This window comes from Ranitomeya variabilis, chromosome 4 (genome assembly GCF_051348905.1).
Source record: "Ranitomeya variabilis isolate aRanVar5 chromosome 4, aRanVar5.hap1, whole genome shotgun sequence".
NCBI classification, from domain to species: Eukaryota; Metazoa; Chordata; class Amphibia; order Anura; family Dendrobatidae; genus Ranitomeya; species Ranitomeya variabilis.
In genome coordinates, this window is record NC_135235.1 from 148,568,585 (window position 1) to 148,596,382 (window position 27,798).

At 46.7% G+C, this 27,798-nt stretch overlaps 1 protein-coding gene, 1 long non-coding RNA gene and 1 pseudogene across 8 annotated transcripts in view; 2 read left to right on the forward strand and 1 right to left on the reverse strand.

The window, feature by feature from the left end:
* Window positions 1-19,846, reverse strand: part of WAPL (WAPL cohesin release factor) — a 132,990-nt gene extending 113,144 nt beyond the window's left edge. Inside the window, exons 1-3 of one of the 6 annotated variants that reach the window (XM_077259317.1) lie at window positions 19,555-19,776; window positions 16,922-16,938; window positions 16,061-16,113 (exon numbers count right to left, since the gene is read on the reverse strand). The gene's annotated coding sequence lies outside the window, so the exon portion shown is untranslated. Of the gene's footprint in view, window positions 1-16,060; window positions 16,114-16,921; window positions 16,939-19,554 lie in introns of all 6 variants that reach the window. The other 5 variants (XM_077259313.1, XM_077259314.1, XM_077259316.1 and 2 more) reach the window with 5 other exon arrangements.
* Window positions 19,847-19,885: 39 nt separating this feature from the next.
* LOC143770070 (uncharacterized) overlaps window positions 19,886-27,798 on the forward strand; it is an 81,416-nt gene continuing 73,503 nt past the window's right edge. For both annotated transcript variants that reach the window (XR_013214541.1, XR_013214540.1), the window contains exon 1: window positions 19,886-20,066. This is a non-coding gene — a long non-coding RNA (uncharacterized LOC143770070). The remainder of the gene's footprint in view (window positions 20,067-27,798) is intronic.
* Window positions 22,600-24,639, forward strand: LOC143770069 (polymerase delta-interacting protein 3-like; annotated as a pseudogene).

The following is a 27,798-nucleotide window of genomic DNA, read 5'->3' on the forward strand; positions in this document are numbered from 1 at the left end:
AAGATTACACAATAGAACCCCGCAGAATATTAGGCCGTGGATTGTAATGTAAGGCTGATCACCATATGTTTATCACAAGATATCTACAGGCTGCTGGTAGCTCCTAGATAAGGAAATGAAAAGGCTTATAGAGAACTTCACATGTAGTCGTCGCCATGCCCCTTTGTGCCCGTGTCCCCATCCCAGCATATTTTACTGGAGCTGGCCATCTGGTGTGAAAATGCTAAGATGCAAATGCTAAGATGCAAATGCTACACAAGATATAGAAACGGATGTCTACAGAACTTCTATCTCAGTATTCAGGAAATGTGTCATCTTTGCCTTTGTACAGGACATCGGGTATAGTGCTGGTAATTCTTAATAAAAAAAAAAAAAAAAAAAGATAAAAGCCAGAGAAGTATCGGCACAACCCATTTTCAGAGAAGGCCCTTTATTGGAGAATTAGCTGCGTGTCATCTACAGACCGGCACTCCGACTATCCTCTAGGGCGGTCTGTGTGGACCAGAAGTCAGGCTGAATGCACACCTAGAAACACTAATCTTTACCTTACACTCTATACCCGAGGCAAAGAAACATTTTCCCTGAAGTCATCCTCCAATGCAGAAAGCAAGAAATAGACATGCCCAGGTGTCTCTTACCCGAGAGGCTTCCAGACACTGCTCCGGCACTATCCAGAGGCAGACAGTAATCACTCATCCACTAAATCACTAAATGTATGTGATCACTGGGGGTCTGACCATTGGGAGATCTACTGATCAAGACAACGGTGGCTCCCAAAGCCTCTGTGTTAATGGGATGGAAGTCAGTAGGGAAGATCACCATTTTAGTCACTCTCTATGGGCCAAAAGACAGATGAGAATTAGGAAAATAATGAGTTATACCTAAAGGTTAACCATAGATATTAGAAAAAGCTGTGCAAAACCATAACTAATCTAATATATGTGGTATATACCAACTAAGGAGGAAGTATTGACACACTGGACTGCAACATGTCCGGTCCTTTGCTCTGCTAGGAGATAAGCCGGATTACTCACCGGTAATGCTCTTTTAGTGAGTCCACGACAGCACCCTACTGGAGAGAGGGATCCGCCCCGCAGGAACAGGAAACCTATTGAGAAATAAATGGAGGCGGTCCGCCTCTCCTCCTCAGTTTTGATTTCAGAGTACCCGGAGGACCGCCAGTATTAGGCAAATATCATTTATTTCATTGTTTAAACTTATTTGCTTATGATTAAAAGGATTTTACTCAAATAATATGTATTATATTAATCTAGGGAGGGATGTAAGAGGGTGCTGTCGTGGACTCACTAAAAGAGCATTACCGGTGAGTAATCCGGCTTTTTACTCTTCGCCACGACAGCACCCTACTGGAGATCTTTCAGAGACCATCACCTAGGGAGGGGACCACCGTGCTGAGGACAGTCCTGCCAAAGTCTAGGTCAGAAGTTGACGATAGGTCTAGCCTATAGTGGTTATAAAATGTAGAAGGATTTGACCACGTTGCCGCCTTACATATAGTTTCAATCGGGACGTCTCCCCTCTCTGCCCAGGAGGATGCCATCGCTCTGGTAGAGTGTGCCGTTATGCCTTCCGGAGGGTTTTCTTTCCTCGCGGAGTAAGCCAGTCTGATAGCCTCTCTGATCCACCGGGATAAGGTGCTTTTTGTTACTCCATGACCCTTCTTGACGCCCTGGAAGGAAATAAACAGAGCCCTACTCTGTCGCCAGCTGCTGGTCTTTTCAATGTATTTTAACACTACTCTTTTAACGTCTAGAGTGTGATATTTTTGTTCTTCAGGAGTGGATGGATTACTGAAGAAAGTGGGCAAGATTATTTCTTGTGACCTGTGGAATTTTTTTGCTACTTTGGGCAGGTAGGAAGGGTCTGGTTTAAGAATTAGCTTATCCTGAAAGGTTAACAAAAAAGGTGGATCTATAGAGAGTGCTTGGATGTCACTGATTCTCCTAGCTGAAGTCAGTGCTACCAAGAGGGCCGTTTTTAGTGATAGACATTTAATTGGTATTGAGTCTATTGGCTCGAATGGAGAGTCTGTTAGGGCTTGTAAGACTAAATTTAAATCCCAGGGTGGAATCCTAGGTATGTTAACTGGATTCATTCTTTCGCAGGCCGTAATAAATCTGGATACCCATCTATCCCCCGCGATGTTATGGCCATAGAGGGCTCCTAGCGCTGAAACATGAACCTTTAAGGTGTTTACAGTTAGACCTAGTTCTCTCCCTTTTTGAAGAAACTCCAGGATAGAATGTATCGGAATTTCTGATGTGTCGGTAGATGTATGGAATTGAAAAAATTTTCTCCATACTCTTGTATAGATTTTTGTGGTGGAGGGTTTTCTACTATGGAGAAGCGTATCAATTAAACCCCCCGAGAATCCTCTCGATCTTAACATCTGCCTCTCAAGTTCCAGGCCGTCAGGTGTAGATTGTCCACCTGAGGGTGGAAAAACGGACCCTGGAAGAGAAGGTTGGGCGTTGAGGGGAGGACCCAAGGATCTGAGACCGACATGGTCTGTAACCATGAGAACCATGGTCTCTTGGGCCAGAATGGAGCTATCAGTACAACTCTCGCCCCTTCTTCCCTGATTTTGCGTATAACTTGAGGAAGCAATATGATCGGAGGAAACGCGTACGCCAGACTGAACTGCCAAGGGGCTTGGAGAGCGTCCAGAATGTCCGGATGATCCGCTGGAGATAGAGAAGCAAATCTCCGGACTTTTCTGTTTTTCCTTGTGGCGAAGAGATCTATCTGAGGACGGCCCCAAAGAGATATTATGTCCAGAAATATCTGCTGGTTTAGACACCACTCTCCTTGCCTCAGGGTGTGTCTGCTTAAGAAGTCCGCCTGCTGATTGCTTGCTCCCCTTATGTGCAATGCAGTAAGGGATGTTAGGTGACTTTCTGCTAGATTTAAGATTTCCGTAGCAGAAGACATCAGAGTCTCTGATCGCGTACCTCCTTGCCGATTTAGATACGCCACCGTGGTGGTGTTGTCGGACAGGACTCTGACGTCTTTTCCCCGAATCTGTGGGAGGAAATGGTATAAGGCGTATTTTACAGCATTCAGTTCTTTAAAGTTAGAGGAGCTGCAATTTTCTTCCCTGCTCCATAAACCCTGGCAATAATCGTTCCCCATATGAGCGCCCCATCCATGAGGACTGGCGTCAGTGGTTATGGTGTGAGATGGCGTTATTACCCATGGAACCCCACTCAACAAATGGTTTGAGTCTAGCCACCACTCTAAGGAAGTTAAAACCTCCTGAGATAAGGTTATTTTTGTATTTAGGTGACCAAATAACCGTCTATCCTCTTGTAAAATTTGATGTTGTAGGACTCGAGTGTGGTGTTGAGCCCATCTCACTGCTGGTATACAAGAGATAAGAGACCCTAGTAACGACATAGCTTGTCTTAGGGATATACGAGGATTAGTTATTGCGGCTAGGACTTTGTGTCTGATCAGTAGGATTTTTACCTGCGGCAGGAGACACTTTTGAGATATGGAGTCTAACTGGAACCCCAAAAACGCCTGACGGGAAAGCGGAGTGAGTCTGGATTTGTCGGTATTGATTATCCAGCCCAGGTCCTGTAGAGAGGAAATTGCGTGAGCCAAACGATCGGCACATTGAGTAACTGAATTTCCTATTACCAAAAAGTCATCCAGATAGGGCACAATCAAAGTTTCCTTCTGGCGTAGGTATGCCATCACCTCTAGCATTATCTTGGTGAAGATCCTCGGTGCTGTTGAGAGGCCGAAGGGTAAGGCCGCATACTGGAAGTGACGAACCTCGTTGTTGATTTTTACCGCCACTCTGAGGAATTTTTGGTATCTGTTATGAATGGGGAGATGATAGTAAGCATCCTTTAGATCAATGCCCCCCATCATACAGTTTGGGAAGAGGAGTTTTATGGTGGACCTAATGGACTCCATTTTAAATGTATAATTTTCAATGAATGAATTGAGTTTTTTAAGGTTTATGATGGTTCTGAAAGAACCGTCGGGATTAGAGATTAAGAATAGGGGAGAATAGAATCCCCTACCCTCCTGTCCCACTGGCACTTGGACTAGGACCCGTTTTGATATTAGGGTTTGAATTTCAAGCTCTAAAGCCTGTTGCTGTATAGGCGAGCTGAGAGTTGTTATAATATAAGACTCGTGGGGTACACGAGAGAATTTTAATTTAATTCCATCTCGGACGATATTTAAAACCCACGAGCTAGATGTTATCTTCTCCCATTGGGTGGTGAAAAATTTAAGTCTGCCCCCAACTGGTATGTCCTCAGTATTTGTCTTTTGGGGGGTTGGGTCTTCTAAACATGGTACCTCTCTGCTTGTCGTCTTTAGGGGTCCATGTTGTAGACCTATCCGTTTGCCTCCTTTTGCCAAACGGCCTCCTTTTAAAGGCTCTCCTGTAAAACGGAATAGAGGTTTCAGGAAAAGCTTTCTTCCTGTCCTTTGCCTTTTTGAGTATCTCATCTAAGGTTTTACCAAAGAGGTACTCACCCTCACATGGGATTGCGCATATTTTAGACTTAGATTGCGCGTCCCCTTTCCAACTCTTCATCCATAGGGCTCTTCTTGCGTTATTTACAAGGCCCGCAGATCTTGCTGCTAAACGGAGTGAGTCGGCGGAGGCGTCTGCCAGAAAGGCCGCTGCTCCTCGTATCAAAGGGATGGCTGCTCTTAGTTTTTCCCTCGAGCTTTTCTTTTCAATTTGCTGGTCTAACTGATCAATCCAGATGATCATTGACCGGGCCGCGCAAGTGCTGGCTACTGCAGGTTTGAATATCCCTGTAGCCGCTTCCCAGGAACGTTTAAGGGATGATTCAGCCTTACGATCCAAAGCATCGACCAATAGTCCCGCATCCTCCACAGGTAGAGTGGATTGTTTGGAGGTAGAGGCTACAGCTGCGTCGACCTTAGGGACTTTGGTCCAAGTAAGAAGCTCCTCGTCACTAAACGGATATTTGCGTTTTGAGGCTGAGGGTAGAAAGCCTCTCTGATCTTGCTTCTCCCACTCTCTTTTAATCAATGTTTTCACTGCTGGAATAACCGGAAAACATCTCCTCTTTCTGTCTGCCAAACCCGCGAACATTATTTCTTGCGCGGTTTGCGCACCCTTAGACTCCTCACACACCATGGTATTTCGAATAGATTTTACAAAGTTGTCCACACTGTCCAAGGGGAAACATGAGCGTCCCTCAATCTCTGATGAGGATGATGACGCTGGACATGATGATAGGGAGGCATCTGACAGTATCGGTTGGTCACTGTCGGAGTCTGACACAAGTGTTGGCGTTTTAGATTTAGAACTACGCGGTTTTTCCTGGGTCATATTTTTTAGTTCTTCTCTAATAATGGCCCGTAGGTCCGTAATGGACACTGCTGCTCCCTGTGTTTCTTTTAAACAGTCCTCACAAAGTTTTTGGGGTATGAGTCAGGGAGGGGCTGGTTACACAAGGCACATTCCCTGTGCTTCGTTTTTTGTCGTTTTTTGCTCTAAGCGTGTAAGTAGAGAGAGAAAGGGAAAAGAGAGAGATAGGGAGACAGCGTTAGCTTAATAGGTAGAGTTCACAACTCACCCAGTGAAGCAAATAATACCGGATCAGAAGGCCGAGATCCTGTTCTGGAACCGTCGCTTTTACGAGCGGTGTCCGAGGATCCTCTGGCGTGATCTTTGGCGGGGGGTACTGGAACTCCGGTTGTAGGGTCCATGGCACCTGGGGATGACATCTCTGCATCGCCGATTCAGCGTTAGTGAGCGCTTTAAATAGAGCGCCAAAACGTTTTTTTTTTTTTTTTTTTTCTCTTGCGCATGCGCAGATCAGTGCCGGCTCCCCCGCCCTGGATCCGGCCTAGGCGCCCCGGAAGTCCAAGACCACTTCCGGGGTAGCCTGTATGTGCGGCGGTCGGCGCACGCGCGGCCCGGGATTCAACGCCGGCCGCTGGAAGGTCACCTTACCCGGCTCCTGCTGCCGTACCGCACGCTGGGAAGGACGCCGGTCGGCCTTTCCCGGACCCGGCCGTCTGCCCGCTCCATCAGACGAGGGGGGAGCCGTCTAACGGAACTCCCCCGACGCTGCTTCTGAGCCGCAGCCCCTGCCGTTCTCACGGATACTGCGCAGGCGGCATGCAAGCCCAGGTATGTCTTCTCAGTAAGAGTCCTGTCGTTCCCGCAGGAACAGGAAACCTAAACTGAGGAGGAGAGGCGGACCGCCTCCATTTATTTCTCAATAGGTTTCCTGTTCCTGCGGGGCGGATCCCTCTCTCCAGTAGGGTGCTGTCGTGGCGAAGAGTAAAAATGTTATCTACTATATAATTGTCTAAGGGTACTGTCACACAGTGGCACTTTTGTCGCTACGACGGTACGATCCGTGACGTTCCAGCGATATCCATACGATATCGCAGTGTCTGACACGCAGCAGCGATCAGGGACCCTGCTGAGAATCGTACGTCGTAGCAGATCGTTTGGAACTTCCTTTCGTCGCTGGATCTCCCGCTGTCATCGCTGGATCGTTGTGTGTGACAGCGATCCAGCGATGCGGTCGCTTGTAACCAGGGTAAACATCGGGTTACTAAGCGCAGGGCCGCGCTTAGTAACCCGATGTTTACCGTGGTTACCAGCGTAAAAGTAAAAAAAAAAAAAAAAAACGTACATACCGGTGTCCGTCAGGTCCCTTGCCGTCTGCTTCCCGCTCTGACTGACTCCCGGCCGGAAAGTAAGAGCAGATCACAGCGGTGACGTCACCGCTGTGATCTGCTTTCACTTTACGGCGGCACTCAGTCAGGCGGGAAGCAGACGGCAAGGGACCTGAGAAGGACACCGGAATGTGAGTATGTACGGTTTTTTTTTTTTTTACTTTTACGCTGGTAATCCGGGTAAACATCGGGTTACTAAGCGCGGCCCTGCGCTTAGTAACCCGATGTTTACCCTGGTTACCCGGGACCTCGGCATCGTTGGTCGCTGGAGAGCGGTCTGTGTGACAGCTCCCCAGCGATCACACAACGACTTTCCAACGATCACGGCCAGGTCGTATCGCTGGTCGTGATCGTTGGAAAGTTGCAGAGTGTGACAGTACCCTAAGGGTCACTACCAACTTTCTGTCTGTCCTTCTGTCTTTCTGTCATGGATATTCATTGGTCGCGGCCTCTGTCTTTCATGGAACCCAAGTCGCTGATTGGTCTCGCCAGCTGCCTGTCATGGCTGCCACGACCAATCAGCGATGGCCACAGTCCGATTAGTCCCTCCCTACTCCCCTGCAGTCAGTGCCCGGCGGCCGCTCCATACTCCCTGCAGTCACAGCTCACACGGGGTTAATGCCAGCGGTAGCGGACTGCGTTATGCCGCGGGTAACTCATTCCGTTACCGCCGCTATTAACCCTGTGTGACCAAGTTTTTACTACTGAGGCTGCCTATGCAGCCTCAATAGTAAAAACATCTAATGTTAAAAATAATTAAAAAAAACAACAATTATTATATACTCACCTTCCGCCGCCTTTCCGATGCTCCGGTGACCGGCCCATGCAAGCAGCAGGTTCCGGTGCTAAGGTTGGTGTGCGACAAGGACCTGCCATGACGTCACGGTCATGTGACCGCGACGTCATCACACCCCAGGGTGGATAAAAATCAATGTTTTTTTAAAAAAATCAAAAAAATCGGATTTTTTTGATTTAAATCGGATTTTTTTGATTTAAATCGGATTTTTTTCAATAAACTGCTTTTTGAGGAAAATATTTTACCATCCAAAGGTTCTTCCATCATGAGATAAAGCTGAGTTGTTTAACTCAGTAGAATAAAGGCTGTATATGTGTAACATTCACAATGCCATGCTCTTCCAGAGGTTTCTGTAGGATGCTGACTATCCAACAAGTTTGGGCATGTCAACTGAATGGAAAAAGAAACTAAACCAAAAGTGAAACCAAGCTAGAAGTGTGGAATTAAAGGGGCAGTATGAACAAAATGTGGAGGCTATTAATAGTTTATACAATTAAGACATGCTGCTTTTAAACACCTACCTATTGCCATATAGTAAAACAAAAAAGATTTTTACTTACTTTGGGGTCCCCCCCTCACCCTGGCGTTAGATCGTTGCCCCTAGTTTCGTCCGTGTAACTATGGGCGCACATGCGCACTGCTCTCACTTCTCATTTTAATCGTGATTTATATTAAAAAAAACCTTTTGATTTAAATCAGTGATTTAAATCATGATTAAAATCATGATTTAAATCGGCGTGATTTAAATCAATCCACCCTGTCACACCCTGGGACCGGAAGCTGCTGCCTGAACCGAACACAGGCAACAGAACTACTAGGGCCCCCTCGGAAGGCGAGTATATGTTTATTTTTTAACCTGTGACATACGTGGCAGGCCAATACACTACGTGGCTCTGTGCTGTATACTACGTCGCTGTGCAATATACTACGTCACTGGGCAATATACTACGTGGCTGGGCAATATACTACGTGGCTCTGTGCTGTATACTACGTAACTGGGCAATATACTACGTGGCTGTGCAATATACTATGTAACTGGGCAATATACTACGGAGCTGGGCAATATACTACGTCACTGGGCAATATACTACGTCACTGGGCAATATACTACGTGAACATGCATATTCTAGAATACCCGATGCGTTAGAATCGGGCCACCATCTAGTCTACTATATAATTGTCTAAGGGTCACTTCCGTCTTTCTGTCCTTCTGTCTTTCTTTCTGTCACGGATATTCATTGGTCGCGGCCTCTGTCTGTCATGGAATCCAAGTCGCTGATTGGTCTCGCCAGCTGCCTGTCATGGCTGCCGCGACCAATCAGCGACAGCCACAGTCCGATTAGTCCCTCCCTACTACCCTGCAGTCAGTGCCCGGCGCCCGCTCCATACTCCCCTCCAGTCACCGCTCACACAGGGTTAATGCCGCGGGTAACTCACTCCGTTACCGCCGCTATTAACGCTGTGTGACCAAGTTTTTACTATTGATGCTGCCTATGCAGCGTCAATAGTAAAAACATCTAATTTTAAAAATAATAAAAAAAAAATAAAAAATCATTATATACTCACCTTTCCCGCTCCTCACGACGCTCCGGTGACCGCTCCATGCAAGCGGCAGGTTCCGGTGGCAAGGATGCTCTGCGAGAAGGACCTGCCATGACGTCACAGTCATGTGACTGTGACGTCATCACAGGTCCTGCGCGAGAAGGAGGCGACAGGACTACAAGGGGCCCTGGAAGGTGAGTATATGTTTATTTTTTAACCTGTGACATACGTGGCTGGGCAATATACTACGTGGCTGGCCAATATACTACGTGGCTCTGTGCTGTATACTACGTCACTGGGCAATATACTACGTGGGCTGTGCAATATACTACGTGGGCTGTGCAATATACTACGTGGGCTGTGCAATTTACTACGTGGACATGCATATTCTAGAATACCCGATACGTTAGAATCGGGCCACCATCTAGTATATACATATAAATTTATGGTGGAGCCTCCAGCCAAATGTGTGTGTAGGGAAAACCCAATATTTAGATACCATAAATAAGGAGTAACTGTGATACGCTGCCGTGTTTCGGGGTATGTGCACACATTGCAGATTTCCTGCAGATCTGCAGCGTTTTTTTCCGAGCAGAAACGCAAGTGATTTACTGTACAATGTAAATCAATGGCAAAAAAAAAAAAATGCTGTGCTAATAGTGCGGAAAAATCTGCACGGAAAACGCAGCAGATTCAAAAAAGGACCATGTCAATTCTTTTTGCAGATCTGCTGCGTTTCTGCACCCATTCCATTATAGAAATCTGCAGGGGTAAAACAAGGAAGAAATCTGCAAAAAATCCGCAAAAACAAAAACGCACAAAAAATACGCAGATTCTGACCTGCGTTTTCTGCCAAGAAATGCAGAATCTGCACAGAAAATTCCACGATCAAATCTGCAACATGTGAATATAGCCTAAACGTAGGCAGAAAATGCGGGGACTTGTGGCTGGGGCGATTCAGTAAGGCATTTGATGGCATTTTACTTGCGTAAAACATCTTAAGAGGCAATATTTTTGTCCAACTGGGAAATTGTGCAAAATATTGTGACATTTGGCATTATCACACCAGTTTTGGGCAGCTACGTCAAATTGGGCAGAGAATGGGCAGGATGCGGCTATGCCTGCCCGTCAAGTTCATAGATTTAGGGGTGTAACTTAGTCCAGAAATACACGCCATTCCCTGGCTGCAGCACACTTCCGGGGAGGAGCAGGCCAGGTAACAGTGTGCCTAATTCATTAATAAGTGGGAACCTCTCAGTGAATTAGGCGCATCATACTTTAGCAAGCCCCTTCATTATAACTGACGTGAGCATTACCAATCTTAAAGGGAGTGTCAGCACAGAATGACTGTTTAAAGCAAGCATAGGCTTTCAGTGCAGCCATGGTGTAGCCAAAAAATTCAGTGCACCCATATACTTGTTATTTCTCTATCCCTGCCCTTTTCTTGCTTTATAAAGCCAGAATTGTCAATCAAGAAATAGAGGCGGGAAGATGCACCTAAAGGAAACCAGTCATGTGATGTTCGTCCTTCGTAGTAGAAGATGATCATGGCTTCAGAGTTATAAGAGAATTAGTAGTTATGGGTCAGGAGGTGGCTGATGAGGCCAGTCTGGGCCCTGAAGGTTCACCCACATACTTGACATAGGGCTGCAGATGTGGTCAGTACACCAGATTCTGCTTGTGCCTTGTGGACTGCACGCTTTCTTTGTGTCCAAGAATTTCCTATCTTCAACTGCACATGCTCCTGAGGTGATCCTGCCCCGCCAACCTGGACGATCCAGGGCAAGCTCTTCCCATTCATTGGTGTTGACTTCCAAGTTTTTGAGAGACGCCTTAAGGCAGTCTCTATAGCGCTTCTTCTGCCCCCCCATCTGCTCGCTTTCCTTGGCACAGTTCTCCGTACAGCAGTTGTTTCGGTAGTCGGCTGTCAGGCATTCTGTCAACATGTCCAACCCACCTGGCATGGACTTACAGCAAGAGAGTATAAACACTACAGAGCCCAGTTTGTTCCAGAATTGCCATGTCTGGGACATTGTCTTGCCACCTGATGTTGAGGAGTCTGCGGAGGCAACTCATGTGAAAATGATTACCGTATATACTCGAGTATAAGCCGACCCGAGTATAAGCCGACCCCCCTAATTTTGCCACAAAAAACTGGGAAAACTTATTGACTCGAGTATAAGCCTAGGGGGGAAAATGCAGCAGCTACCGGTAAATGTCAAAAGTAATAATAGATACCAATAAAAGTAAAATTAATTGAGACATCAGTAGGTTAAGTGTCTTTGAATATCCATATTGAATCAGGAGCCCCATATAATGCTCCATACTGTTCATTATGGTCCCATAAGAGGTTCCATATTAAAATATGCCCCATATAATCCTGCATAAAGGTTAATAAAGGCCCAATAAGATGCTCCATAGACACATTTGCCCAATATAATGCTGCACAAATGCTGATTATGGCCCCATAAGATGCTCTATAAAGATATTTGCCCCTTATAGTGCTGCACAAACGTTATGGCCCTATAAGATGCTCCATACAGACACTTGCCCCATATGCCGTAGTGCCCTACAAACGTTAATTATGGCCCCATACAGACACTTGCCCCATATAGTGCTGCACAAACATTATGTCCCCATATAGTGCTGCAGAAACGTTATGGCCCCATATAGTGCTGCAGAAACGTTATGGCCCCATATAGTGCTGCAGAAACGTTATGGCCCCATATAGTGCTGCAGGAATGTTATGGCCCCATATAGTGCTGCAGGAACGTTATGGCCCCATATAGTGCTGCAGGAATGTTATGGCCCCATATAGTGCTGCAGGAACGTTATGGCCCCCATATAGTGCTGCAGGAATGTTATGGCCCCATATAGTGCTGCAGGAACGTTATGGCCCCATATAGTGCTGCAGGAACGTTATGGCCCCCATATAGTGCTGCAGGAACGTTATGGCCCCATAGATGCTCCATACAGACACTTGCCCCATTTGCTGCGATAAAAAAAATAAATCACATACTCACCTCTCCGTCGCTCACGCCCCGGGCACTTTCAATAGTCACCTGCTCCTCGTTACGGCGCCGATCTGTCTCCAGCACTGACGTTCAGCAGAGGGCGCGCACGTCACCGCGCCCTCTGACCTCAGCGTCACTGCTGGAGACAGATCGGCGCCCGGAACGAGGAGCAGGTGACTATCGCGCAGCGCAGCGCTCCCCTCCCCGTATACTCACCTGGTCCTGCCGCTGTGTAGATTCTGCTTCCCCCGACGCCGCAGCGCTTCATCCTGTACTCAGCGGTCACATGGTCCCGCTGATTACAGTAATGAATAGGCGGCTCCACCCCTATGGGAGGTGGAGCCGAATATTCATTTACTGTAATGAGCGGGACCATGTGACCGCTGAGTACAGGAAGACGCTGAAGCTGCTGCTGCCGGCGCCGGGGAAGCAGGGACCGCGCATGGACTAGGTGAGTATTTTTAGACAGCCCCCGCTCCCCCTCCCCTGCCGACCCCCGGTATGACTCGAGTATAAGCCGAGGGGGGCAATTTCAGCCCAAAAAAGTGGGCTGAAAATCTCGGCTTATACTCGAGTATATGCGGTAAGCTGTTTAGCATGCCGGCTGTAGACTGTCTAGGTCTCGCTAGCATAGAGAAGTGTGGTGAGGACCACCACACAGTAGACCTTCAGCTTGGTGATAAGGCTGAGTCCCCCTTCGTTCCCAAAAGTTCTTACACAGTCTCCCAAAGGCAACACTGGCTTTGGCAATTCTGTTATTAACCTCAGCGTCTATGGTTACTTCACAAGAAAGTGTGTTGCCTAAGTAGTTGAAGTTATCGACTGCTTTGAGGTTTTGCTCCTTCACCGTGATACGTGGCTCCTCGTATAGTTTCCCTGGAACAGATTGATACATGACTTCAGTTTTTCTGGTGTTGATCTCGAGACCAAAATTGTCGAAAGCTTGTGAAAAACAGTCCAGTTCATGCTGCATCTGCTGTTCCGTGCTAGCGTTAAGTGCAGAGTCATCAGCAAATAATAATTCACGGATAACAGTCTCATGCACCAGTCATGTAAAATAAAGCTAGTAACCTGCAAGTTAATATAATTCTGACACCATTCGACATCTGCACGGAGAGCTACGGTGCCAAGAGAGGAAATGGACTTTATTCCGTCAGGCAGTCTCGCTCTGTCAGTCAGAGGGGTGGCGCCAGCACCGTTTCAATCACCGCTCAGTGCACAGAGAGGTGGCTATAACCGCGCCTCTGGCACCAACTCACCGCCGGCCCTAATGCCGAGACTGATGTCAGTCAGTGCCGGGGACACAGTAATAGCTATCTGTAGATTAGATCTACAGCTGTAGGTTAATAGTGTTATTTTACATGACAGGTTCCCTTTAAAGGGAACCTGTCACCTGAATTTGGCGGGACCAGTTTTGGGTCATATGGGTGGGCTTTTCAGGAGTTTGATTCACCCTTTCCTTACCCGCTGGCTGCATGCTGGCCGCAATATTGGATTGAAGTTCAATCTCTGTCCTCCGGAGTACACGCCAGCGCAAGGCAATATTGCCTTGCGCAGGCGTGTACTCCAGAGGACAGAGAATGAACTTCAATCCAATATTGCGGCCAGCATGCAGCCAGCGGGTAAGGAAAGGGTGAATCAAACACCCGTAAACCCCGCCCATATGACCCAAAACTGGTCCCGCCAAATTCAGGTGAAAGGTTCCCTTTAACTCTCTAGCCATGCCAAGAGTGGACTGAGTGCATGCACTTGGTTTGAACAATTGTTCTGTTACAAAAGATTCCCTTTAATGAATATTCCTTCGGCTCTTGGCTGAGTAGTCCAAGGTAGGCCCCTGATGACTTCTCCACATCCCAATCTAGTTGACTGACAGGTCTCTCCGGTGGTTGTACATAGGAATCGTGTTAGTCGCAGGGCTATGGAGTCGGAGTCTGTGTCCATTTTGGTGGAGCTGGAATCAGTATAAAATGGACAGACTGCAAAAATATATAATAAGGTGGATACAGTAGTACAAAGCAGCATTTGCTTTAAAAGTTTTCAGAAGAATTTGTTAAGGTTATGAAATGGCCTATAAATGTCAGTTCTGTTCTGGATCTGAGCATATTGGCCTTTAGTTGAGATGAATCTGTGCTGCACTTTATGTACATGCTCAGTAGTGACCAGTGCTGTGGAGTCGGAGTCTGAGCCATGGAGTCAGAAATCAGGGAAATTGAGGAGTCAGAGATTTGGCTTACCGACTCCACAGCCCTGGTCAGTCCACTGAGTGGGGTGAGGTCAGTTAGGGACCGCATCAGACTAGTTAGGACTCTCCTTACAGACCCTGTCTGCAGTCACACAGTCAGCCTCGAATTGAAGCAGCCTGTGGTTTAGGAACAAGAATCTAATGACAGGTTCCCTTGATTAGCCAAAAAGTCTTACAAAGGAGAATCTCTTCGCTGCGTGCCAAAAACAAACTCCTCTCCAATAACTGCACTGATGAAAATGACCTAAAGATGAACAATGACCCAAACCAATGTTCCCTTGTATTCAGTGACCAAGATGGCTGCTGTCAAAGACTTGACATGTTCTCTGATCATATGGTATACCATACAGATAAATAACTGAAGCCCAGCCGTACATGTAGCTTACTGCCAACCTAAAGCTGCGAGATAAAAAACATGATTTATGGCTGCAGCTGGTCGTAAACATTAATAATGTAATCTTTCACATTCCCATTATATTATAACGCATATTTCTGGGTTCCTCTTCGCCCGTCACACCTGTGAAGGCTTCAATGTGGACCATTCACAGTCCTAGACCCTCAGATCTGCCAAAACCTGGATAACAGATTGCCAATAAAAGCAAGAATACTATAAACACAAACCCTGGCAAAGTGGTAACCACGAATTGGCTTTATCACGCTGCCTATAATGCCCAGTTTCTACAAAAGCTGTGTCCTTCCAGTGATTGAGAATTAATTCCACATGTAGAGAAGGGATCAGCTGCTACTGGACTGCGCTCCGAGCAACCAAATAAAATGTAGAAAGCACTGGGGTGCCATTCTGATAAACTCAGTGGGACTCATCTTAGGAGAAAGCAGAAACCCCCCCCCGCCACGTACCAATGCTACAGACCGCGCACAAACATGAGGTACTAGCCACTAGTGATGAGTGAGTGTACTCATTGCTCGGGTTTTCCAGAGCACGCTCGGGTGACCTCCGAGTATATGTTGGTGTTCGGAGATTAAGTTTTAATTGTGGCGGCTGAATGATTTACAGCTACTAGACAGCTTGATTACATGTGGGGGTTGCCTGGTTGCTAGGGAATTCCCACATGTACTCAGGCTGGCTAATAGCTGTAAATCATTCAGCTGCAGCAATGAAAAAATAATCTCCGAACAATAACAAATACTCGGAGGACCCCCGAGCGTGATCAGGAAAACCCGAGTAACGAGTACACTCGCTCATCACTAGTAGCCACCACAGCAGCAGGTGCCAGAATTCAGCGGGCAGACAAGTAAAGAAAATTGTAGTGTAGTGGGCTATGGAAGCCCCACGTACATAGAAAATATAGTACACCGCACACTCTGTGTATATATTGCAAAGGTGAAAATTTATTTACAAAATGACTGTGTGATATGAAAGCGACCAGAGGCAGTTATGACGTTTCGGCCCTACCAGAGCCTTAAATATAGTCGCTAGGAAAAAAACAGAAACAAAATACGTAAGTATACAGTATGTACAGTACATAATATTCAAAATCGGTAAACAAGAATAAACATAAAAATAAAAATCCCGACCTGGATGGAGGAAACAAATGAAAACATAAACAAATAATAATAAAGGACAACGAACATAGTAGCCGCATAAAATCATGGTACATGTTATATAAGGAACACCACGTATATATGCCCAGAAGGGGGCGTTGGTAATATTACAAAATCAAGGGTAGAAGGCTAAGGAAGCCAGAACTTATGACTACGCACATTGGCAAAACCAGATAAGGCATCATTTACCTTAGTTATGCAAAAGAGAGAGGATTTGAGATCCTTGAGGATGAAGGCATACACTGTAAAAAGGAACAGTAAATGTGTATAAGTAAGAGGAGGTACATAGAGGATATAGTGAACATAGCGGATCTGTAAGTAGCGTACCTTGAATGCCTAGATGCTGTGGGTATAGAGTTGCAGAGGTAGCCCTGCTGTGAGGTCTGTAGATCAGTACAAGGATGGGTAAGTAAGGGACATAAAAACAGCATACTTGTACTATTGTGCAGTGGTGGAGAAGGCCCGGTGTGTGGATAAGAAAAAGGGGTTACCTTAGTTGTCAGATTAATGAGCGGCGCTCCTGCGCCCTGCTGCCAGTGTGTAGCGTGACCGGCGGCGTTGTGGCTTAAATGCGCGCACCGGAAATGGGGCCTGCGGTGCCAGAAATGATGTCGGCGGTATGGGGATACTACTGCGCATGCGCGGCCGGCGATTCTGTATGGGCCTGGTTGCTGGGAAACGTGGATGCTGTGGTGATGTCAGAGGCATGGGGCTCACTACTGCGCTTGCGCAACAGGCGATATTGTGTATATCTAGTTGCTAGGCAGCACAAGCACTGCAGTATGTATTGGAAAGCCTGCGGAAGTAAAGGATATGTGCCCAGCCTGAGTGCAAGTCTTGCAACAGGGTAATGAAGCTTAATGGGTAGCGCCGTCAAGCGCAATAATGGATGGAACAAGATGTAATAAAGTGCATGTCTAAATGGGGATAAGGTTGTCCATATAAGACGTAAAATACTAGGCATAGGATACTCTTATGTAGTGGTCTAGTTTAAGGACCATAAAAGTAATGGCTGGTATTTAGCATTATTTAATGGCGGAAGGAACTCACCATAGTATTCAACGAATCTGTAAGGGAAGAGGAAAGAGTTAGTAAGGTGGAAGGACAATTTAAAGTAGCCAGTCAATTTCCCTGTTGAGGCCCCTAGGTGTAAGGGTGTCTAGTGTATATATCCAGTACGTTTCCCTGGACCTCAACAGTTTAACATGGTTGCCGCCCCGTCTGGGACGGGGTACCTGTTCCAGGACTTGGTATTTTAGTTGGGCTACTGAATGTCGAGCCCTGGTAAAGTGGTCAGGGAGGGGAAGCCAGGTTTTGTTACACCTAATTGTGGACTTGTGGCTTGCGATCCTATCACGTACGTGCTGAGTGGTTTCACCCACATAGAGCAGGCCGCAAGGGCACTTGATGACGTAAACCACAAAATTTGAGTCACACGTATAAAATCCGCGAATAGGGTAAGATTTCCCGGTTCTTGGATGGGTCACATTGTCGGCCTTGATCACGTTCGAGCAAGCGGCACAGTTCAGGCAAGGGAAAGTGCCATTGCGGCGTGATCCCAAGAACTGTTGAGTCGGTACTCGAAGTACACTACCCATGTCTGCCCTGACTATTCACGGATCACGGGTCACGGATGTTGGGGGGTCTCCTGGTACTCATGAGTGCGGGCACCCTAAAGGATGCGATCTCAGGGTGGGCTCTACCAAGAAGGGGCCAGTGCTTTTTGATGACAGAATAAACCTTTGTCATAAATGGATGGTGAGTGTGCACAAACGGAATCCTATCTTGGGATTGGCGTGGTACTGGACTCATGGGTGGATCCGAGGACCGAGCAAGTTCCTGTGTCAAGAGAGTGGAGGGGTAATCCCTATCGCTGAACTGTTCGTTGTCCTTTATTATTATTTGTTTATGTTTTTATTTGTTTCCTCCATCCAGGTCGGGATTTTTATTTTTATGTTTATTCTTGTTTACCGATTTTGAATATTATGTACTGTACATACTGTATACTTACATATTTTGTTTCTGTTTTTTCCTAGCGACTATATGATTAAGGCTCTGGTAGGGCCGAAACGTCATAACTGCCTCTGGTCGCTTTCATATCACATAGTCATTTTGTAAATAAATTTTCACCTTTGCAATATATACACAGAGTGTGCGGTGTACTATAGAATTCAGCGGGCAGGCGTCAATGACGCACCCTGTACACTGGAGATTGCTGCCCAGCCCACGGGGGACAGTCACAAACCAGCTGCCACCCCGAGACACCACCGGAATACTTTTTGCCCTATGATATGCATTTCACAGGTTAAACCAAGCACGTCACGCCTGTCTGCATCATACACATACAGCCCGATGCACATCGGATGCCTGGCTTCTGGGATTTGCCTTCTAGCCCACCACTCACTAGAACAGTGACCAGCTTCACCATCCAGGCAGCCAAAGACAGCAGACTCCAGTACCACACTGCTGGGCATCCCAATATGTACTGGTCTCTAAGTTATAAGAAAAGGCCATAGTCCAAATAGTCCAAGGACCCAGCTGGCAGGTAGGAATGTTACATCCCACCCAAACAGAGCGACAGCTCACAATCTGGGGGCCACTGACGGCGGGAACACAAATGACTGCACCAGATGCCAAACAACAAGTAACTCACCCTGTCCGATGGGCGGCAGAATAGTCTTTTTCTACATTTCAGCACTATTATACACAGTACGCCCACATGCTACCACAATGAGAGCATGGCCACCAGCGTGTTATGGCTGCAGGGCAGGAGCAGTCCCATGGGGGAGAACCCTCTTATTACAGGGGTGGTCCACCCGTCCACATGACAACTTACTGACTGGTGGGGGTCCGAGTGCTGGGACCTGCACCAAATCAGGGCACTTATCCCCGCTAATGGCGCAGCAGTGCGCCCCGCTCCACTCTTTCCCTAGGGCGCTGCCGAGGGTTGCACTTGGCTTCTCTAGCAGCTCCATGGGCATGACTGAAGCGGAGGTGATGGGGATAAGAATGCCCTGGGGGTCCTGGCAGTCAGACCCCAGTGTGCACATGTAGTGTGGATGGGTGATCACCCTATAATCTCCATTCTGGGGTCTCCGCGGACATACATGAGCAGCCCGAGCTCCGGATACCACCAGTTAGGCTGATGCCCCGCACCGGTGGACACTGGTCAATCACTGCTGCCTGGAATGGGAACGCCCAGATGTCACATAATCGCTATATTGCCAGGAGGAACAACAGAGCACCGGGTAACAAAACGCCGTCAGAACTGTGGTCTATGGCCAATCCGGGACAGACGACAGCTACTGTCAGGGCAGCTCTATCGCGACATCGCTGCGCTCGTGACACCGGATGTGAGCAGATCTGACGGCGAGCAGAGCGCCCCCGCGGCCTGTGCGCCGCCACACAGCAGAGCAGCCCGCCCGCCCTCCTCCGCAGCACTGCCGGCCGCCGGGACAGCGCTCCGCGGGAGCCTGAAGTTGATCCCGAGGCCGCTGGAAAGTTTCCTGCTCCTCCGCGGGCCTCACTCAGCCGCAGAAAACTTCCGCACAACTCAGCCACAGAGCGGCGGGGGCGCTAGGCCGCACGGCTCCGGCCCAGTGACACAGCCGACGGAGAGCCGCGTCCCCCGGGAGCCAGGCATGCGGGCTCTCCCACCTCCAACCCACCGGGCGAGAACTCACACGCTCTAATCCCTGGGGCTCCACTCACAGCGCGGCGTCACTCTCCAGCGGCAGCCGGTCTCCCCGGCCGCGTCCTCCTCCGCTCCCCGGCAGACGGGCGGCAAAAATAACGAAAATAAAACCCGGAGGAAATACCCGGCTGTTATTATTTAAACAGGGCCCGGGAACATCCCTCCGCCATTTGCCCCCCTTCCGTCACTACGCTCACACAGCGCCCTGCCGGCCAATCAGCGAGCACTTTACTCAGCCATTAGCCAGCAGGAACAAGTGCGCATGCGCCGCCAAGGGCGGCGACCCGCTAGTGACGCATCACTACACGAAACCAATAGGCTGATCGCTAGTGAGGAAGTTGCGGGGCATTATGGGAACAGTATTTTTTCTAATGTTTCGTCTGTTGCCTATTCCATAACAAGGAGCAAAGCGCGGATGGATATCAGGAGTCTGTGAAGCCGTGCGGTCACAGGGACGGGCTGCTGAGCGCTGGGAGAGAGGAGTCAGCGGTGTGAGAGCAGGTAGAGGGCGTGGGGTCGGGTGGGCTGATGTCCTCCTCCGGGACTGTATGTGTATAGACCGTAGAGGAAGGGGTCCGTGTACTGTAGGGGGCGGTACACCGAGTCATCCTGCAACACAGCCGGAGATTTAGTTTTCTTCTCAGTTTCATCGTTACGTAATAGGGACATGTTCCCCACAAATAATGGAAGACTGCAAAGAGGGAGCCGTACAGCAGCGCCACAAAGGCTAATGACTCTGCATAGTGTTCCCACACAGGATGACGACCCCCTTCATAACCCCACGCAGTGTGCTACCATCACAGTATGATGGCCACATCGTACCCCGTCTACAAAATATGGGACCCCCGCAGCACAGTCACCTGCACGCACAGTATGGTGCCCCCTTGTAAAGTGTAATACCCCAGTATGGTGCCCCCATTTAAAGTATAATACCCCAGTGTACCCCCCACACAGTATGGTGCCCACATGTAAAGTAGAATACCCCAATGTGCCCCCCACACATGGCATAATTCCCCCCGAGTTTATACACACACACACACACACACTGCCCCAGTGTCCCTTTACACATGGTTTCCCCATACAGTTTGAGAAGGATCAAATGTGAAGCGGTCCAAAATTCATGATTCTCCAGTGCTGTCATATTCCAGAACTGCAGCCTCCCTGGAGGAAGCAGATGTACTAAGTGGTCACTGCTCAGAGACATGGCCGAAGTCAGGGAAGCTGAAACCGACCACTACTGAATGAGACACAGAAATGGAAATGTCCTCCACTTCCACTCAGACGTCAGCAAGGTAGGGCTGGGGTACTGCGATGGGCTGATATTATTAAAGATGAGCTAGTTATTATTATTATTTATTTATATAGCACCATTGATTCCATGGTGCTGTACATGAGAAGGGGATACATACAAATTACAGTAAACAGACTAATAATAACCGACTGATAGAGGGGCGAGGACCCTGCCCTTGCGGGCTTACATTCTACAGGATGGTGGGGATGGAGACAGTAGGTTGGGGGTTGCAGGAGCTCCGGTGTTGGTGAGGCGGTAACTTCGGTACTGGTGAGGAGGCAGCGGGGTCAGTGTAGGCTGTAGGCTTTCCTGAAGAGATGGGTTTTCAGGTTCTGTCTGAAGGATCCGAATGTGGTTGATAGTCGAACGTGTTGGGGCAGAGAATTCCAGAGGATGGGGGATATTCGTGAGAAGTCTTGGAGGCGGTTGGGTGAGGAGCCGATAAGTGTGGAGGAGAGAAGGAGGTCTTGGGAGGAATGGAGATTACGTGAGGGAAAATATCGGGAGATTAGTTCAGAGATATATGGAGGAGACAGGTTATAGATGGGTTTGTAGGTCAGGATTAGTCATTTGAACTGGATACGCAGAGGGAATGGGAGCCAGGGAAGAGATTTGCAGAGTGGGGAAGCGGAGGAGTAGCAAGGAGAGAGATGAATTGGATTAATAATAGATGAATAAGCACATTGCACTTTGGATTTCTAGTTTACTAGAAATAGGCCTGAAGCTATCGCATTGGGACTGCGCCTGCGCAAGTGACACTGCCGCTGTGCCTTATTGGATTCGGGGACAGCGGCCGGAAGTCCCAACTGGCGATTATTATAGGCGATTATTATATAGGATTCCCTAAACTGATTACTGTCATCTCAGATACCCATTTGGTATTTGTGCCCATTTTCTGCTGCCAAAGCCCCAGCCATTAATAGCAAAAAAAATAATTCTAAATTTAAAATATTTTATATCATCACAAGAATACAAGTCACAAGAATAAAAGAAACAATCATGAACTATTAGGCTAGGTTTACACTGGGCATTTTTTATGCTAATTTTGAGCTTTTTATTTTGAGAGCTATAATTTTTCCATATTTAGGCTGACAGTAGTGATGAGCGAATATACTCGTTACTCGAGATTTCTCAAGCACGCTCGGGGGTCCTCCGAGTATTTTTTAGTGCTCGGAGATTTAGTTTTTCTTGCCGCAGCTGAATGATTTACATCTGTTAGCCAGCATAAGTACATGTGGGGGTTGCCTGGTTGCTAGGGTCCCTTACGCAGGCGTGTACTATGGAGGACAGAGAATGAACTTCAATCCAATATTGCAGCCAGCGGGTAAGGAAAGCGTGAATCAAACACCCGAAAACCCCGCCCATATGGCTGAAAATTGTTCCCTCCAAATTCAGGTGACAGAGTCCCTTTAAAATTCTTCCTTTTTGGCATTATTACCCATTGTGCAGTGATAATTTCATTTAGCATAATCCCCAATCCTTCTTGGACGTTTCTGTCCTTTAGAACATCCAGTCAATGCATGATCTAACTAACTCATGTTTGTAGGGCTGTCAGGCTATAAAACATTGCTATCCTTTTTAGCAGAAACAGACTGGAAAAAGTGAAAGCTCCATAGTGGAACTAATTAAAATAGCAAAGAAAAAGTCTAAAAATATATTTTTAAAAAGAAAAACAATCTGATAATAAAATTCTCTCTCTCTCTCTCTCTCTCTCTCTCTCTCTCTCTCTCTCTCTCTCTCTCTCTCTCTCTCTCTCTCTCTCTCTCTCTCTCTCTCTCTCTCTCTCTACGACTTGAATCTGACAAAGGTGGTAATAATAAATAGAAGTAAACACGAATTATTAGTGCTAATAAATCTTATTTTAAGAAGAACAAAATAAAAATAAAACGTGAAATAGATGCTCAAAAGATTTTGGAGGCAAATTACTCAAATAGTTGTGATTAAGTGGCACAAGTTTTTTGTCTTATTGCTAGTGATGAGCGAGCACTAAAATGCTCGGGTCGAGCAGATTGGAATACTCGGGTACTCGGACTGAACAACGAGTCCAATGTAAGTCTATGGGAGACCCGAGTATTTTTACCGTGATCACCCCTGGGAGTCTTTTTAAGGTCTAAAAACGTCTGAAAATTATGGAAGCTTTGTCCATGAAGTGAATGTAAGGCCTGGACATAATTTGCACACACCACAACGCCCTTGGAATGAACGTGGAGGAGGGATTCATAAAAAAAAATTGTCGCACATTAAAAAGGAGCGCTTCACCTATACTTGGAAAGCCCATACACTAAGTGTATTGGCTGACAAACATTTCCCCCTGGGGGTACACATCAACATAGTGTGTTAAAAAAAATTAAATTAGGGGCATCATAAACACCTTGGAAAACAGTAACGTGGTTTCCTACACAGTTGCTGCTGGGAAGGTGCAGGTTTTTAGTAAAAATATGGTGGATGAATCGTTGGATGAAGTGATCAGGAAAAGGGGCATAGTGACGGCAGGAATGGGAACGTACAGGATTAATAACAGCGGTAGCTATGGGAGGTTTGACATCCAGGATACAGCCTACAATGATTAGTCTTTTAGCCACCACCAATTACCAGAATGTGTTTCATGCCCTTCAGAAAATTGGTGTAATAGATGCACATGTGAAGCTTGGCATAAAAAATGCCCATAAAAAATATGTTGCCAAAGACGCACATGTCCGTATAAAGAGCAAAGTGCAACATGTTTGTGAGATGCGGATTTGGAGAAAGCAGATCAGTGTTAGAGGAAAACTAAACAAAATGATGGATGCTCGTGAAAATTAAGTTTAAAGAGGAGTGCATCATCCCTAACTATCAGCACACCTGTGGCTCAATGTTCTTCCTCTTCACCCATACATATTACCAATATCAAAATGTCACAGCTGAAAATTATTTGTTCTAGTGTAACGAACATTGTTCAAGGAATGCCACTAAGCGTAGATAACCACTACCCTGGGAAACACCAGATTTCCTCTTTACGAGATATGGACGATGATGGTATTGATGACGACTTGGAACTTTACCACATCCCCACCATGAAGATGAAGATTACAGCTGCAAAAAAGGCCATGAATGTCTGGAAAATCATTTTCTTTTGGGCAAACTTTACCTCTTACTAAAGTGGTACAGAATGATGCATACACCGCTCCAATGTCTACTCAGCACAACACTTAGCCACCTTTATTGCACACAAAGGCTCTAGCCAAGATGTCACGGACACTTGTTACAAAGGAGGCCAGTTCATCAGAAGGGCCCACTCAGAGTCTGTCTTGAACTCTTTAGAAGGCCCAAAAATGACCATTAATAATTTGCATCCAAGAGTCACAAAGTAAGATATAGAGGAGCTTTTCTGTGTACGCATTTCCTTGAAGCGCACCTGCTTGTTGAGTTCAGGAGTTGCAGAGGTTGAGTTTGTAAGAAAGGAAGATGCAGTTGGTGCCTACAAAAAATACAACAGATAACTAGATGGACAACAATGAAATGCAATCTTCCTTTGAATGGTAGTGTGATAACATCAGACCAGCCCATATTTCTAAAGGTACCTTCACACTAAGCGACGCTGCAGCGATACAGACAACGATACCGATCGCTGCAGCGTCGCTGTTTAGTCGTTGTGTGGTCGCTGGAGAGCTGTCACACAGACGGCTCTCCAGCGACCAACGATGCCGAAGTCCCCTGGTAACCAGGGTAAACATCGGGTTACTAAGCGCAGGGCCGCGCTTAGTAACCCGATGTTTACCCTGGTTACCATTGTAAAAGTGAAAAAAAAAACCACATACTCCCATTCCGGTGCCCGGCGTCCGCTTCCCTGCACTCCTCCTGCATCCTGTGTCAGCGCCGAACATCTCCGGCATCTCCCACAGAGCAGAGCGGTGACGTCACCGCTCTGCTTTACGGCTGGCACTTACACAGGATGCAGGAGGAGTGCAGGGAAGCGGACGCCGGACACCGGAATGTGAGTATGTGTTTTTTGTTTTTTTTTTACTTTTACAATGGTAACCAGGGTAAACATCGGGTTACTAAGCGCGGCCCTGTGCTTAGTAACCCGATGTTTACCCTGGTTACCAGTGAAGACATCGCTGGATCGGTGTCACACACACCGATTCAGCGATGTCAGCGGGAGATCCAGCGACGAAATAAAGTTTTGGACTTTCAGCAACGACCAGCGATCTCACAGCGGGATCCTGATCGCTGCTGCGTGTCAAACACAACGATATCGCTAGCCAGGATGCTGCAACGTCACGGATCGTTATCGTTGTAAAGTCGCTTAGTGTGAAGGTACCTTAAGATTAAGTGACACCACATCAAAGAAGGAAGGTTAATGTCGAAGAAACACAAACTCCTCTAGTGTTGCTTAAAATGCTCCAGCTGAAGTTGATCCTGATACCATCTTAAAATCACTCTTTAAGGCTATGTGCACACGTTGCGGATTTTGCTGCGGATCCGTAGCGAATTGGCCACTGCGGATTCGCAGCAGTTTTCGCTGAGTTTACAGTACCATGTAAACCTATGGAAAACCAAATCCGCAGTGCACATGCTGCGGAAAAAAACGCACGGAAATGTAGCATTGTTTATTCCGCAGCATGTCAATTCTTTGTGCGAATTCCGCAGCGGTTTACACCTGCTCCATAATACGAATCCGCAGGTGTAAAACCGCAGGTGGAATCCGCACAAAATCAGTGGTGACTCCTGGCTTCTTGGTGTGCCCCCTTTTTGATTATACCTGGTGATCTACTGGACCTACACTTGGGTATGCTATATTACTTTGAATGTTTATTTTATATCATGCTATATATCTAGCCCTAGGCATGTGTTCCCAGCCTTATACTTTGGGACCACCAGCAAGATAAACTATCTATGACGTTACCACCCACTATATCTAATATATTGTCCAGACTCTATTAGCCAGGGTCCCCATGTCCCGCTCTGAGTAAGTTGTTTATATGCATTGTGGTTGCATCCACCTCTCTATCTGTTTTTATTGTATGTGTTTCAATAAAGTTTTTTTCTACTTTTATATTTATACTGGCCTATTTATCATCCTTTGTTCTCCGGTTGTATGCTCTATGTGAAATAGATGATTGGCCCTTAAACTTGTCCACTATTAGTGACACGATGATGAAATGTATCTGTAATGGTATGGTTTGATACTCAAAATGTCGAAGCTTTTTGTTGGGCTTTACTTACTTCTAGTATTGTGATACAGCACGATTATGGTTCTACTGTGCTGTAAAGGGAAGCTAAATAAATGCTGAATAACTTTTCATTTCAATAATCTTTTTCAACTGAGAAGATAGTCTTTGTAGTTTGGTACATTTTAATATTGGAATTCCTACAAGTGGATCTCAAGACCTTCATATTCCTTTAAATGGAGGGGGGGGGGAATTACTAAGTGTCCACTGACTGTGTTTTAGACAAAAACATTTTTTAGGCCTAATTATTGTTTCACACTGTACAAATGTAATCCAGAACAGTCCAATCGTAGGAAATACATTTTGCCCTGTGGCTGAAGCATTTTATGATGTACTAGATGGTGGCCCGATTCTAACGCATCTGGTATTCTAGAATATGTATGTATGTATATAGCAGCCACATAGCATATAGCACAGGCCACGTAGTATATAGGAGCCATGTAGAACATAGTAGACAAATACTACGTGGCCTGTGCTACATACCAGGGGTGTCAAACTGCATTCCTCAAGGGCTGCAAACAGGTCATGTTTTCAGGATTTCCTTGTATTGCACAGGTGATCATTTAATCACCTGCACAGAATGATTCCAGCACCTTGTGCAATAAGGAAATCTTGAAAACACGCATGGTTTGAGGCCCTCGAGGAATGCAGTTTGACACCCCTGCTATATACTATGTGGCTGCTATATACATACATACATACATACATACATACATACATACATACATACATACATACATACATACATATTGTAGAATACCCGCTGCGTTAATACAGGCCTTGCAGTATATAACACAGCCCACGTACTATATAACACAGCCCACGCAGTATATAGCAGCCACGCAGTATATAACACAGGCGATGTAGTATATAACACTGGCCACGTAATATATAGCACAGCCCACGCAGTATATAGCAGCCATGCAGTATATAACACTGACCATGTACTATATAGCACAACCCACGCAGTACATAGCAGCAACGCATTATATAACACTGGCCACGTAATATAGCACAGCCCACGCAGTACATAGCAGCCACACAGTATATAGCCCAGCCCCCGCAGTATATAACACTGGCCACGTAATATATAGCACAGCCCACGCAGTATATAGCACAGCCCCCGCAGTATATAACACTGGCCATGTAATATATAACACAGCCCACGCAGTACATAGCAGCCACGCAGTATATAGCACAGCCCCCGCAGTATATAACACTGGCCACGTTATATATATCACAGCCCACGCAGTATATAGCAGCCACACAGTATATAACATAGCCACGTTAGTATATAGCACAGAGATGTAGTATATAACAGAACCCACGCAGTATGTAACACAGCCCACATAGTTTATAGCAATGTGGGCACTATATGCGTGGTTAAGAAATACTTAAAATAAAAAATAAACATATACTCACCTTCCGAAGGCCCCTTGAAGTCCTGGCGCCTGTGTGCGGTGCACGCGGCAGCTTCCGATCCCAGGTTTGGTATGCGCGCAGGACCTTGATGACGTCGCGGTCACATGACCGTGACGTCATGGAAGGTCCTCGCATAGCATCCTTGGCACCGGAACCTGCCGCTTGCACTGCCGAGGACAGCCGCGACATTGGAGGGTGAGAATAACCTTTTTTTTAATTATTATTCTTATTTGTAACATTAGATCTTTTTACTATTGATGCTGCATACGCATCATCAATTGTAAAAAGTTGGGCACACAGGGTTAATAGC